Source organism: Zalophus californianus, chromosome 8 (assembly GCF_009762305.2).
Source record: "Zalophus californianus isolate mZalCal1 chromosome 8, mZalCal1.pri.v2, whole genome shotgun sequence".
Classification (NCBI taxonomy): Eukaryota; Metazoa; Chordata; class Mammalia; order Carnivora; family Otariidae; genus Zalophus; species Zalophus californianus.
Genome location: NC_045602.1, coordinates 95,836,512 through 95,850,262, shown reverse-complemented (window position 1 = coordinate 95,850,262; position 13,751 = coordinate 95,836,512). Strand labels below are relative to the sequence as shown.

At 42.2% G+C, this 13,751-nt stretch overlaps 1 long non-coding RNA gene across 1 annotated transcript in view; it reads right to left on the bottom strand.

The window, feature by feature from the left end:
• Window positions 1-13,751, bottom strand: part of LOC113938010 — a 34,026-nt gene that overhangs the window by 6,683 nt on the left and 13,592 nt on the right. The window lies entirely within an intron of this gene.

The window sequence follows — 13,751 nt, the reverse complement described above, 5'->3', positions numbered from 1 at the left end:
GTTGATTGTGGCAGACACTGTTATTTATATAAAAGTATTCACCCACCTTCCTTGCTAAAAGAATCACCATTTTATTTATTTGGGAGGAGATTTTCTTAGCTTCTTTGCTGGGGAGTGAGGGGGGCATACATATTATCCTGCACAGCAGGATGTAGAGGGAAGCCTACCAGGAGGTTCTGAGAAATATTCTTCTTTTCTAATAGAGAAATATGTGAGCAGAAAGGTCTGCCACCCTCTTCCCCTTTGAAAACAGTTGTATGAGGTCACATTCCCTGAGACTATGGCCATTCTCTTAGGACCAGCAGAAGATCAGAGAGAACCATAGAGGAGGCGCCAATGAGCTACTGAGCTGACCCCCAGCCATGTGCATTTAGGGTTTTCAATAAAAACCATTTAGTATTATTTAATTTGTAACCATGGTTGGGCATTTCCCTGGTAAAGAGGTATTGAATTGCTCAAGCTTAGCCCAGGGCCCTAGAGGGCTGGTGAGGAGGGAGGGGTAGATTTTAAGACTGATGCAGATTAGTTCTCAAGTCCAAACAAAAGGGATGCACACCATGTTCTTAGAGAGGAAAGGGGAACTAGAATGAACTAAAATACCTAGTCAAGTGACAGAACGGCCCCCTTGGTTAAGGGCTCTGAAACTCAAGGCTGCCTAGGACTGTGGTCTGGCCACGGAATGTGACACAATGTAGGGGACATCCCAAATGACCACTGGAATGGCTGAGGACAGGAAGACTGGGGTGGGGCTGGACACCTAGTGACCTGGGGACTGCATCATGAATGGTGGGAGAGGTTAGGCAGCTGTTGTCTCCAAGAGGCTGGACACAGCCATCTCTGAAGGAGTAGGGGAAAGTAGAGGTGAGTTTCAGTGATTTGCCAATGAAGGCTAAGTCAGTGACCATTTTATCACCCAAATCCACAGCCCTGGACTGTGCCTCCAGATTGGTATGGTTTGGGAAAATGATGGATGCCTCTGTGTTTATCTTCATCTCCCCCACTAGTTTGTAAACACCTTGGAGGCAGGAATTTTAGTGATGTTTCTCTGATTGCCCTGTGTGTGGGCATCAAGTACTTGATTTTTTAATTTAATTCAACAAATATTTATTGAGCCCATACTCTACCCCAGGCACTAGGCTGTGCGCTGGGGATTCAGCAATGAACATTTGTTGCAAGGAGGCTTGTGTGTCAATGCAGGCCAACAGTTAACCCTTGGGGATGTACCAGTGGGGCTTCTGCACTGATCTGTCTTGACGAGTAAAGGCCAGAAGAGGGGACCCTTTTGTAAGAGACTGTACCTGGGCACTGCCAAGAGTCTGAGGGGCCAGGCTCAGGACACCACCTAAGACCTAAGAGGGAGGCAGAGATGGAAACAGTACTCTTCCTGATTATTTCTGAGTGCTGTGCTTGGGGCTGGGTTTTGTTTTTTCTTTCTTCCCAAGGCATTATGCAAATTAGAAAATCACTCAGTCATGCTAATTGTGACATCATGAGACCTCTGTCAAATTACTGCAGTGCCTGTGCTCTGGGGAACACTGCCTTTTAAGTTGCAAAATGTCTTCTTTCACAATAATGAAAACTTTACCAACATAAGAATGCATCAGAGGGTTCCCAAGAAAATAGGCTCTTTCCCACAGGCAGTTTTCTGCCTCCTCCTTGCTCCCCACCCACCTTGGGCTAGAGTAATTATGGAATGATTGGATTTTCCCTAGCTGATGGAGATGGGGGGTGGAATTTACTGAATATATGAACCAGAGCCTTAAATTGTACCAGTTTCTCAGTCCTTAAGCAATTGTGTCTGAAGAGCTGATTAAACAGTGCTGGGCATTGAGAAATAGCCACATTCCTTTATCTCATCCTCCATTTTCTCAGCCTTTTACATTTATTAACTTCTGAGTTTGGTTGCTTTATAATAAATAGGAAAATCAGGAGTCTTTGTTTTCCCTCTTTCATTGCTTGTGGGTTTTCCCACGTGCAATGGGATGAGCCCAAATTTGCTACCAGGGACGAACTGGCAGAGGTTCTGGAGCTCTGGCATGATGTAGAGGACTTGTTAGTGTTTGGACCAGGAGCAAGTGAAGCTCTGAGGCTTGTGGGTATGACCTCCAAAGAGTCAGAGACAGAATTAACAATCCTGTAGTCTTATTTATCCAAGACCACATAATTTGTTTTTTAAGCTTCTCATGGAATTGCCTCCTATGAGTGACTGGCTACATTATTTTGGAATTACATCCTAATGTTTGAGGAAATCATCAAAAGGAATATATTTAATGGAAAACCACTTCTCTCCAATCATTAACTGTTCAGTCAAGAAGACTTTATTAAGCATTTTTTAGGTGCTGGTCAATGTCTGTATCCTGGAAAAAGTAGAAGGCAGATTGGCCAAGAGTATGGGGCCATGCTAAAATCAAAAACACAAGAAACAATATGTGTTGGTGAAGATGTGGAGAAAAAGGAACCCTCATGCACTGTTGGTGGGAATGCAAACTGGTGCACCCACTGTGGAAAACAGAATGAAGATTCCTCAAAAAATTAAAAATAGAGTTACCATATGGTCCAGTAATTCCACTACTGGATATTAACCAGAGAATATGAAAATGCTAATTTGAAAATATATGTACACCTTATGTTTATTGCAGCATTATTTACAATAGACAAAATATGGAAGCAGCCCAAGTGTCCACCGATAGATGAATGGATAAAGAAGATGTGGAATATATATACAATGGAATATTACTCAGCCATAAAAAAGAATGAAATCTTGCCATTTGCAACAATATGGATGGAGCTAGAGAGCACAATGTTAAGTGGAATAAGTCAGTCAGAGGAAGATAGATGCTACATAATTTCACTCACATGTGGAATTTTAGAAACAAAATAAACAAACAAAGAAAAAAAGAGATAAGCCAAAAAACAGACTCTTAACTATAGAGAACAGGTTACCAGAGAGGAGGTAGGTGGGGGGATGGGTGAAATAGGTGAAGGGGATTAAAAAGGGCACTTGTCATGATGAATGCTGAGTAATGTAAAGAACTGTTGAATCACTGTATTTGTATACCTGAAATGAATGTAACATTGTACATTAACTATACTGGAATTTAGAAAAATTAATAATTTTTTAAATTTTTTGTTATGTTAATCACCATACATTACATCATTAGTTTTTGATGTAGTGTTTCATGATTCATTGTTTGTGTATAACACCCAGTACTCCATGCAATATGTGTCCTCTTTAATACCCATCACCAGGCTAACCCATCCTCCCACCCCCCTCCCCTCTAGAACCCTCAGTTTGTTTTTCAGAGTCCATTGTCTCTCATGGTTCGTCTCCCCCTCCAATTCCCCCCTTTTATTCTTCCCCTCCGGCTATCTTCTTCTTCTTCTTCTTTTTTTTTTTAACATATATTGTATTATTTGTTTCAGAAGTACAGAACTGTGATTCAACAGTCTTGCACAATTCACAGCGCTCACCGTAGCACATACCCTCCCCAATGTCTATCACCCAGCCACCCCATCCCTCCCACCCCCGCACCACCTAGCAACCCTCAGTTTGTTTCCTGAGATTAAGAATTCCTCATATCACTTAATCTCAGGAAACAAACTGAGTGTTACTGGAGTGGTGGGGGGTGGGAGGGATGGGGTGGCTGGGTGATAGACATTGGGGAGGGTATGTGCTACGGTGAGCGCTGTGAATTGTGCAAGACTGTTGAATCACAGTTCTGTACTTCTGAAACAAATAACGCAACATATTTTAAGAAAAAAGAAAAAGAAGAAGATAACAGGAGAGGAAGAAAAGGGGAGTATGTCAGAGGGGGAGACGAACCATGAGAGATGATGGACTTTGAAAAACAAACTGAGGATTCTAGAGGGGAGGGGGGTAGGGGGATGGGTTAGCCTGGTGATGGGTATTGAGGAGGGCACGTTCTGCATGGAGCACTGGGTGTTATGAACAAACAATGAATCATGGAACACTGCACCAAAAACTAATGATGTAATATATGGTGATTAACATAACAATAAAAAAATTATAAAAAAAAAAGAATTCCTCATATCAGTGAGGTCATATGATACATGTCTTTCTCTGATTGACTTATTTCGCTCAGCATAACACCCTCCAGTTCCAACCACATCATTGCAAATGGCAAGATCTCATTCCTTTTGATGGCTGCATAATATTCCATTTATATATATAGCACATCTTCTTTATCCATTCATCTGTCAATGGACATCTTGGCTCTTTCCATAGTTCGGCTGTTGCGGACATTGCTGCTATAAACATCGGGGTGCACATACCTCTTCGGATCCCTACATTTGTATCTTTGGGGTAAATACCCAGTAGTGCGATTCCTGGGTCATATGGTAGCTCTATTTTCAACTTTTTGAGGGACCTCCATACTGTTTTCCAAAGTGGCTGCCCCAGCTTGCATTCCCACCAACAGTGTAGGAGGGTTCCCCTTTCTCCACATCCCCGCCAACATCTGTCGTTTCCTGACTTGTTAATTTTAGCCATTCTGACTGGTGTGAGGTGGTATCTCATTGAGGTTTTGATTTGGATTTCCCTGATGCTGAGCGATGTTGAGCACTTTTTCATGTGTCTGTTGGCCATTTGGATGTCTTCTTTGCAGAAATGTCTGTTGATGTCTTCTGCCCATTTCTTGATTGGATCATTTGTTCTTTAAGTGTTGAGTTTGATAAGTTCTTTATAGATTTTGGATACTAGCCCTTTATCTGATATGTCATTTGCAAATATCTTCTCCCATTCTGTCGGTTGTCTTTTGGTTTTGTGGACTGTTTCTTTTGCTGTGCAAATCTTTTTATCTTGATGCAATCCCAATAGTTCATTTTTTCCCTTGCTTCCCTTGCCTTTGGAGATGTTTCTGGGAAGAAGTTGCTGCGGCTGAGGTCGAAGAGGTGGCTGCCTGTGAGCTCCTTTAGGATTTTGATGGACTCCTGTCTCACATTCAACCATTTGGAGTCTATTTTTGTGTGTGGTGTAAGGAAATGGTCCAGTTTCATTCTTCTGCATGTGGCTGTCCAATTTTCCCAACACCATTTGTTGAAGAGACTGCCTTTTTTCCATTGGACATTCTTTTCTGCTTTGTCAAAGACGAGTTGACCATAGAGTTGAGGGTCCATTTCTGGGCTCTCGATTCTGTTCCATTGATCAATGTGTCTGTTTTTGTGCCAGTACCATACTGTCCTGATGATGACAGCTTTGTAATAGAGCTGGAAGTCCGGAATTGTGATGCCGCCAGCTTTGCTTTTCTTTTTCAACATTCCTCTGGCTATTTGGGGTCTTTTCTGGTTCCATACAAATTTTAGGATTATTTGCTCCATTTCTTTGAAAAAAGTGGATGGTATTTTGATGGGGATTGTATTGAATGTGTAGATTGCTCTAGGTAGCTTTGACATCTTCACAATATTTGTTATTCCAATCCATGAGCATGGAACGTTTTTCCATTTCTTTGTGTCTTCCTCTATTTCTTTCACAAGTATTTTCTAGTTTTCTGAGTACAGATCCTTTGCCTCTTTGGTTAGATTGATTCCTAGGTATCTTATGGTTTTGGGTGCAATCGTAAATGGGATCGACTCTTTAATTTCTCTTTCTTCTCTCTTGCTGTTGGTGTATAGGAATGCCACTGATTTCTGTGCATTGATTTTCTATCCTGCCACTTTACTGAATTCCTGTATGAGTTCTAGCAGTTTTGGGGTGGAATCTTTTGGGTTTTCCACCTAAAGTATCATATCATCTGCAAAGAGTGAGAGTTTACTTCTTTTTTGCTGATTCAGATGCCGTTTATTTCTTTTTGTTTTCTGATTGCTGGTGGCTAGGATTTCTAATTCTATGTTGAATAGCAGCAGTGATAGTTGACATCCCTGCCACGTTCCTCACCTTAGGGAATAATTTTTTTTTTAAAGGAAAAAAAAAAAAGGAGTACAGAGCCAGGGAGTTAGACCACATGATTATGAATCTGCCCCACTACTTCTAGCTTGTGATCTTGGACAATTTAATTAATCTCTGTCCCCTCTCCTAATGACCCTCACTGCAGGGTTAAGGCTTCTAGATCCTGAGTCACCCCACAGAGAGGAAATGCTCAGAGAGCCATTGACTTGTATCACACTGTGGTGTGAGTTAGAAGGAAAATGGGTTGTTATGCTAAACCATTGGAATGTTAAGCTTTGTTTGCTATCACATCAGACCCCTAGCTGACACTAGTTGTAATGGCCATTCTGGTTCTCCTGACCTTTGCGTATCTGCTGAGCACTCCTTCTCCAGGCCTCCCCACTGCCCTGATCCTGGCCCAACTATTAGCTTTAGTCCACCTCCTCTGCTGCTTTTCTCCTCTCTCTACACTTCTCTCCATTTCTCACTGCCGTGAGCACCCTGGGTCTCTTGTCCTACCATATCTTGGGTCTCTCTAAGCCAGGCAGACACTTAGTCACAGAGGTAATACTCAGAGGACAAGGTCAGAGTTGGGTAGGGTCAAGGAAACTCAAGGATCTACCCCACCTTCTGTCTCACAGCCTCTGAATCGAAAACCAGGCTTTCCCAGAAGAGGCAGACTTGTATACTCTATCCTACAATGTCATGAAACGTGGCGGTCTTGCATGGCAGAGCTAGCTCAAGGTGGAATGGCACCTTTTACAGCAACTTGTCTCTCCAGACCTTTTGAGATAGAAAAGTGTTCCTCAAAGTGTGTTTTAATAGACTGCTAGTCCCCCTACGTGTTCTGTGAAGAATGTGGGGGCAGAGTTAGCTTGGAGAATATCACACAAAGCATTCCCATCTTGAAATTTCCCATGCACACCAGCACACTAGGGTTTTGGTAAGTCCTGCGATAAAATCTCCTCTTTAACACAGTTTAACCAAACTTGTTCCACACTTCCTCTCCTTTTGCTCATTAGCATTATTAGGAACAAATTTATAGAAATGATGAAAAGGAGCATTAATACTTATTATTCTCACAGCCCCTGACCTTCACAACATCAACTGGAGCTGTATTACAGGAATTCTATATTGATTGTTGGGACAGCAGAGAAAGTATAATTCTTTAAGTTTCCTATTTTAATTTGAGTGATTTTTTATAGTTTTACACTATTGTCTCTCAATGATTAATATTAAATCATGTAACTAAATTCAGTAATTACTAATAAAATGAAGCTATTTTTCTATTAATGTAAGAGTATCAAGGACTTTTCACTTGATGGGAGAGGATTACTTACTTTTATGCACCTAGTTGTACCTCACTTTTCACAAAAATCGGTTCTGAGAATACGTATAAATCGAACTTTTAAAAATAGCATCTCACTTTCTTATTGGTTTACATTATCAGTATTGCTTTCATCTTAGTTGATACCAATCTGCATTAACTAATTTTTTCTGTGTTTTGTCTGCCTAATGTTTTAATCCATTAGCTAATAATCAATAAACTGCTAAATGCAGTTATTATTAGCACATAATCATTAAATAAATTATCATTCTCTACAGATGCCCTTTGTAGCTTTGGATACAGAACTTTCTATATTATAAACATTTAATAAATATTATCTAAATGAATAAGTAAATTTGTTCTTTAAATTTAGTGCCAACATGAAAAAGTGCTCCACATCGCTCGGCATCAGGGAAATCCAAATCAAAACCTCAATGAGATACCACCTCACACCCGTCAGAATGGCTAAAATTAACAAGTCAGGGAATGACAGATGTTGGCGGGGATGTGGAGAAAGGGGAACCCTCCTACACTGTTGGTGGGAATGCAAGCTCGTGCAACCCCTCTGGAAAACAGTATGGAGGTTCCTCAAACAGTTGAAATTAGAGCTACCATTCGATCCAGCAATTGCACTACTGGGTATTTACCCCAAAGATACAAATGTAGGGACCCGAAGGGGTACGTGCACCCCAATGTTTATAGCAGCAATGTCCACAATAGCCAAACTGTGGAAAGAGCCAAGATGTCCATCGACGGATGAATGGATAAAGAAGATGTGGTATATATACACAATGGCATATTATGCAGCCATCAAAAGGAATGAGATCTTGCCATTTGCAACGATGTGGATGGAACTGGAGGCTGTTATGCTGAGTGAAATAAGTCAATCAGAGAAAGACATGTATCATATGACCTCACTGATATGAGGAATTCTTAATCTCAGGAACAAACTGAGGGTTGCTGGAGTGGTCGGGGGTAGGAGGGATGGGGTGGCTGGGTGATGGACATTGGGGAAGATATGTGCTACGGTGAGCGCTGTGAATTGTGTAAGATTGTTGAATCACAGATCTGTACTTCTGAAACAAATAACGCAACATATTTTAAGAAAAAAGAAAAAGAAGAAGATAGCAGGAGAGGAAGAATGAAGGGGAGTAAGTCAGAGGGGGAGACGAATCAGGAGAGATGATGGACTCTGAAAAACAAACTGAGGTTTCTGGAGGGGAGGAGGATGGGGGGATGGGTTAGCCTGGTGATGGGTATTGAGGAGGGCACATTCTGCATGGAGCACTGGGTGTTATGAACAAACAATGAATCATGGAACAGTACACCAAAACAAATTATGTAATATATGGTGATTAACATAACAATAAAAAATTTAAAAAAAATAAATAAAAAAAATAAATTTAGTGCCAAGTATACCTAAATATAGTAATATTTGAGCAAAACCTAAATTTATGTCTGCAGTCAGAAATGTATATCCTGGTTGGAAATCACTTCACATTTTAAGGAGAAGTGAGAATATATGCAGAAAGAGCAGAGATATAAAATTTTACTATGACTGCTAAAGAAGTTCTGGAAAGCAATTTTAAGTAGAAATGGCATTATGTGGTCACGTTGGGGCAAGAAAAATGAATTTTACCAAGATTCTGTAGAGAGCAGAACAGGAAAGATAAGCTGCATTTCTCTGAAGCAACAAGACGTGCTGCAAATGTCCTATTTTCATCATTTTATTCTTTGTTAACTCTACATTGCACAATGCATCCTGTCCTCTGGTGTATTTGCGCAGCTCAGAAGCATTTGGGCAGGTCCTAGTGTCCATCAACAGCCTTCAATGTTGTGTGGCACCCTGCAGCACTGGCTTGCCCCAAGGTGGCCCTTCCTGTCCACTGTTGACAAATACTGCCCCTCCAGGCAATTACTGTCTTCATGCAGGCTGGGAACCAGGGGAGGCATCACTAACTGCTTGTCCATGACATCTGGCCTGGGCAGGCATGCAGAGGCTCTCTCTTGCCCTGCTCTGCCCTGATCATCCAACATGGCCACTTCCTCCAGCCTCCATCATCTGAGGGAAATGGAAGGGATTCCCTGCTTGCACAGGCACCAGCAACGTGCTAGGTGGTTGGAAGGAGGTTGCTGCTGGTGGGTGCCATGTTACATGAGAGTTGCTTATCTAGATACAAAGTCTAGATTCAGGAGACGCACTAGAAACTAGAGGCACTAAAGACTCTTTACTTGGTTCAGGTATTTCTCCCCAATGACGAATGGAAGGATTCTTTTATTTTATTCTATTAGTATATAACATACATGATGTGCCTAAAGTGCATTTAAGAGTGTACGGCTCTGTAAACTTTACATGTTGTATTCTGTAAAGTCGGCTGGGGCTGCCATAATAAAGTACCACAGACTCGGTGGCTTAAACAGCAAGCATTTATTCCCCCACAGTTCTGGAGACTGAAAGTCCAAAATCAAGATGCTTACAAGGTCAGTGTCTAGTGCGGCTCTCTCCTTGGGCTGGAGATGGCCACCTTCTCACTGAGTCCTTGCAGGGACAGAGAGAAAGAGTGAGCCAATGGCATCTTTTCTTAGAGGGATGCTGATCTTATTGGATCAGTGCCCCATCCTTCTGACCCCATTTAACCTTAACTGCTTCACAAAGGCCCTATCTCTGATATAGTCACATCATGGGGAGGTCTTCAAGATACGAATTTTTGGGGAAACACAATTCAGTCCATAGCACATGTGCATATGCCTGTGTAAACAAAACCCAAATCAAGATTCATAACCCTTCTAGCTACACAGAAGTTTGCTTAGTTCCCCCTCTGGCCAGTCACCCCCACAAGTAACCACTATGCTGACCTCTATCAGAATGGAATCACACCATATATGAACTTTTGTGCCTGGCTTCTTTCCTTCAACATTGTGTGTGTGAGATGCATCCATATCATTGGGTGTGTTCACAGTTTTTACTGATGTCTAGTATTTTGTTATATGATTATGCCCCAAGGTATGCATTCTCCTCTTGATAAACCTGATTTGAATTCTCTTACGTATGTCTTCTATTGAGCACAGACACACTTTCTTTTGGATACATACTAAGAGTGGAATCACTGGGCCATAGAGTTAAGAATTGATTTAATTTAGTTCACTTAAACGTGTGAGTTGGCACGAGTGACTTTTAGCTATAAATAAAACACGAGTGTCCCAGTTTCACTCAATTGCAAGTATAAATGGAAGTTCATTAACATCGAGGAGACGTGATCCTTATAGACTGCCTGGCCTTGAACCTTTGCTCTCTCATTTAAGTCAGGCTACTTAAGACCTCTGTGCCTCAGTTTCCTCATGTAAAAGGTTGATAATGATAACAGTATCTACTTACCGATAGCAGTTTGTCTATTCGACGCCCAGAGATTGTTTTAACACTCCCTCTTTTAGATGACAAAATAGGTCCCGGTATCAGCCATGTTGTAATCAATAATAATCATTCATTCCTTAATTTGTTTTTCAGTTTTTAAAATAAGTAACAATTTAAAAAGAATTAAAATTCAGTTTTAAAGATGTTATTCAAATTTGATGAAATATTTCATGGGTGAACTAACATTTTCACTCATCAAACAGAGCTAGTGTATCTTAAATGCTACACTCAGTTTCACTGTTTTAAGTTTTAGTCACAAATAAAAACCCCATCTGGTCACATAGAATTGAAGTGACTCATAGTCTGTCTCTTCACAATCACTGTGCTATCCTTTCTTTAGGATCTTCTGGCTACATTCAGACATGCAGGACCTTAGGAGTCAAAGAACAAACTGAGCCCCAAGCCCCAAGCCCCAAGAATTCCCAGTGGTTACGAACTTAACTCTCAAAGTGAATGCACATGGCTGAGTCTACAAGTGTCAGAGGCCAACTCTAACACTGGGAATTCTCCAAATTACTTTCTTTATGGAAAACAATGTTTATTAAAAGGCAAGTAATGAAAATGGGCTAATTTGAAGCTTATATGTACAATATTAAAACTCAGTGGCAATTATTTTGGACATAGAACAATATTTGGGGAGGAGTATTTTATCGCAGAAGCTATTCAGAAGGGTAATAATTAAAAAGGAGATGAAGGGGGCCCCTGGGTAGCTCAGTCGGTTAAGCAACTGACTCTTGATTTCAGCTCAGGTCATGATCTCAGGGTCATGAGATCAAGTCCCTAGTTGGGCTCTATGCTCAGTGGGGAATCTGCTGGAGATTCTCTCTCCCTCTCTACCCTCCCCCCCACTCTCCTTCTCTCAAAAAAGAAGAAGAAGAAGAAGAAGATAAACTTTTGGTTGGTGTTCTTTCTGCTATAACAGTCTTTTCTGATAACGCATCTGCTTAATTTTGTGCACCTGGGGCAGAGTGCTCCATCGTTGTGTTCCTGGGACTCTACTTTCTCCCAGGGCCACTGAGAGTCATTCAACAAATATTTACTGAGCACAACAATGTGTAAGGTACCACTCCTGACACTGAGGCCAGAGAAGTGGATGAGTAAGTGCTCCTGACCTCAAGGAACTTAGGTTCTGGGGAGTAAAGAGAAGATAGTAAAAAGTACATGAATAATTACATCATGTATCAGGAGTGATAATGTGGTAAACCCTAATAAAACAGGTTAAGGAGGACAGAGAGAGATGGGTGATTGTCTAGTTTTTGATGGATGATCAGGGAAGGCCTCTCTGAAGAAGTGACATGTGGACCACATGGACTTCCAGGTAGACAGAGGCCCAGGCTGAGGGCCCAGGAAGTGCCAAGCCCTAGGGGGAAGTGTCTTGGGGACAGCAAAGAGGCCCATATGGCTGGACTTGGGTCAGAGGAGAGAGAAGTGGGAGATAAAATCATGGAAGCAGGACTGGGCCATGGGGTAAGTCCCTGCCGGCACAGTGGGGATGTTGAATGCTGCTCTGAGGGAGATGGGAACTCGGGGGCTGAGATAGGAGCAGAGGAAGGACATGCTCTGAAACGTGTTAGCAGAATCATTCTGGCTGCTGTGTTGAAGATAGATGCATGGCTAGATGAGGGGTGAGGTCAAGGGCAGAAACAGATGTCTCTTGGCAACAGCCCAAGAATGACCAAGGGAGATGAAGGTAGCTTGGACCAGGAACCAAGGATGTGGATGGGAGAAGTAGATTTGCTGGGGAGCATGTGTGTGTGTGTGTGTATGTGCATGTGTGTGTATGATCATCTATGAGAGTTTTGACCTTGCTTCTGGAAGGATGAAGGCACCATTGACTGATCTGAGGAATACCAGAATAACACGGAGGAGCAAGCATAGAAAAAAATCACAGGGTCTGCTGGACATGCTTGGTTTGAAGTACCTATTAGCTATCCCAGCAGGGCATCTCTGGGCTGGAGGTAAGATCCTAGCTGTAGTCAGTTTATATGCTGTGTGTAAAGCCCTGGGACAAGCAGAGGACATCTCATAAGTAATGAGAAGGAGGGGCCCCAATGTTTAGAGAATTAGGGAAGGGAGGAGGATCCAATCAAGAAGCAGCCAAGAGAGGAAGCCATCCCAGAAGCTTTGTGGAGGAGGAAGGAAAGGTCCTGTGTCGGGTGCTAATGGGGCAGAAGGAAGGAGCTGAGAACTGACCACAGGGTCCCTGAGGACTGAACAAGGTGGTGCACCTGGGACAGGGCCCAGCCCACGAGAGCACTCAGTGATCATCACCATCCCCAGTATAGCCTGATGACTTTATGGTTCTTAACATTTTAAGAACTGTTAGTATAATAATGTTTCTCTTATTGTTTACAAATCTTGGGATGTCAGAAGGATGCTGTATCTTAGGGGGATGATTAAAGCCTTTCTACCATTTGAACAGGAGAGAAGAATTTGGATAATTCTTTATCATGATTATTTCTAGTGGCTTTCATGCACTGTCAGGGCCCCACTCTGTCCAAGTACAGCAGCTGGGATTCTGTGTTGCTGGTATGTTGTTTAGCTCTTCTGTGTCCTCTATGTAAGCACATCATATGAGCACATTTCTATGCTCTTTATGGTTTTGTATTGAATGTGGTGATGATGCATCTACCTTGACAAACTGCAAAGTGCACCTGTTTCTCCTCTTTCCCTTGGCTGCCTCTTCTCAGCACTGATTTCTCCTGCCAGATGAGTATGTTCATTTGTTTGAGGACACGCATGTAGCCCCAACGAAAAAAAATACCCAGGTGTCAATGGTGCATATCACACAAATACTCCAGGGGCAATGTCCTTGGATGGTCTAGGCCCTTTGTTTGGGGTGATGAAGAGCTGCTCCTGATACCTCACACCTGGACCTGCATCCTCCAGGCACAGAGAACGGTGGACAGCAGGCTGGTCACTTACTTCCATTAGCTGGGGGTGGCAGGTGGCATCTTGGTGTGAGGGTATAGTCACACTTTGTTGCTCTTTCTTCTTCTTGTGAACGCTACATGTTACACTGTTTGGCTCTTTCTGCTCCCCCAACTAGGCTTCTGGCCGCTGCCATGCTCAACAGTGTCTCCACTGTTGCATCTTTAGGACAAAGAAGACAGATGAATCCATATCCC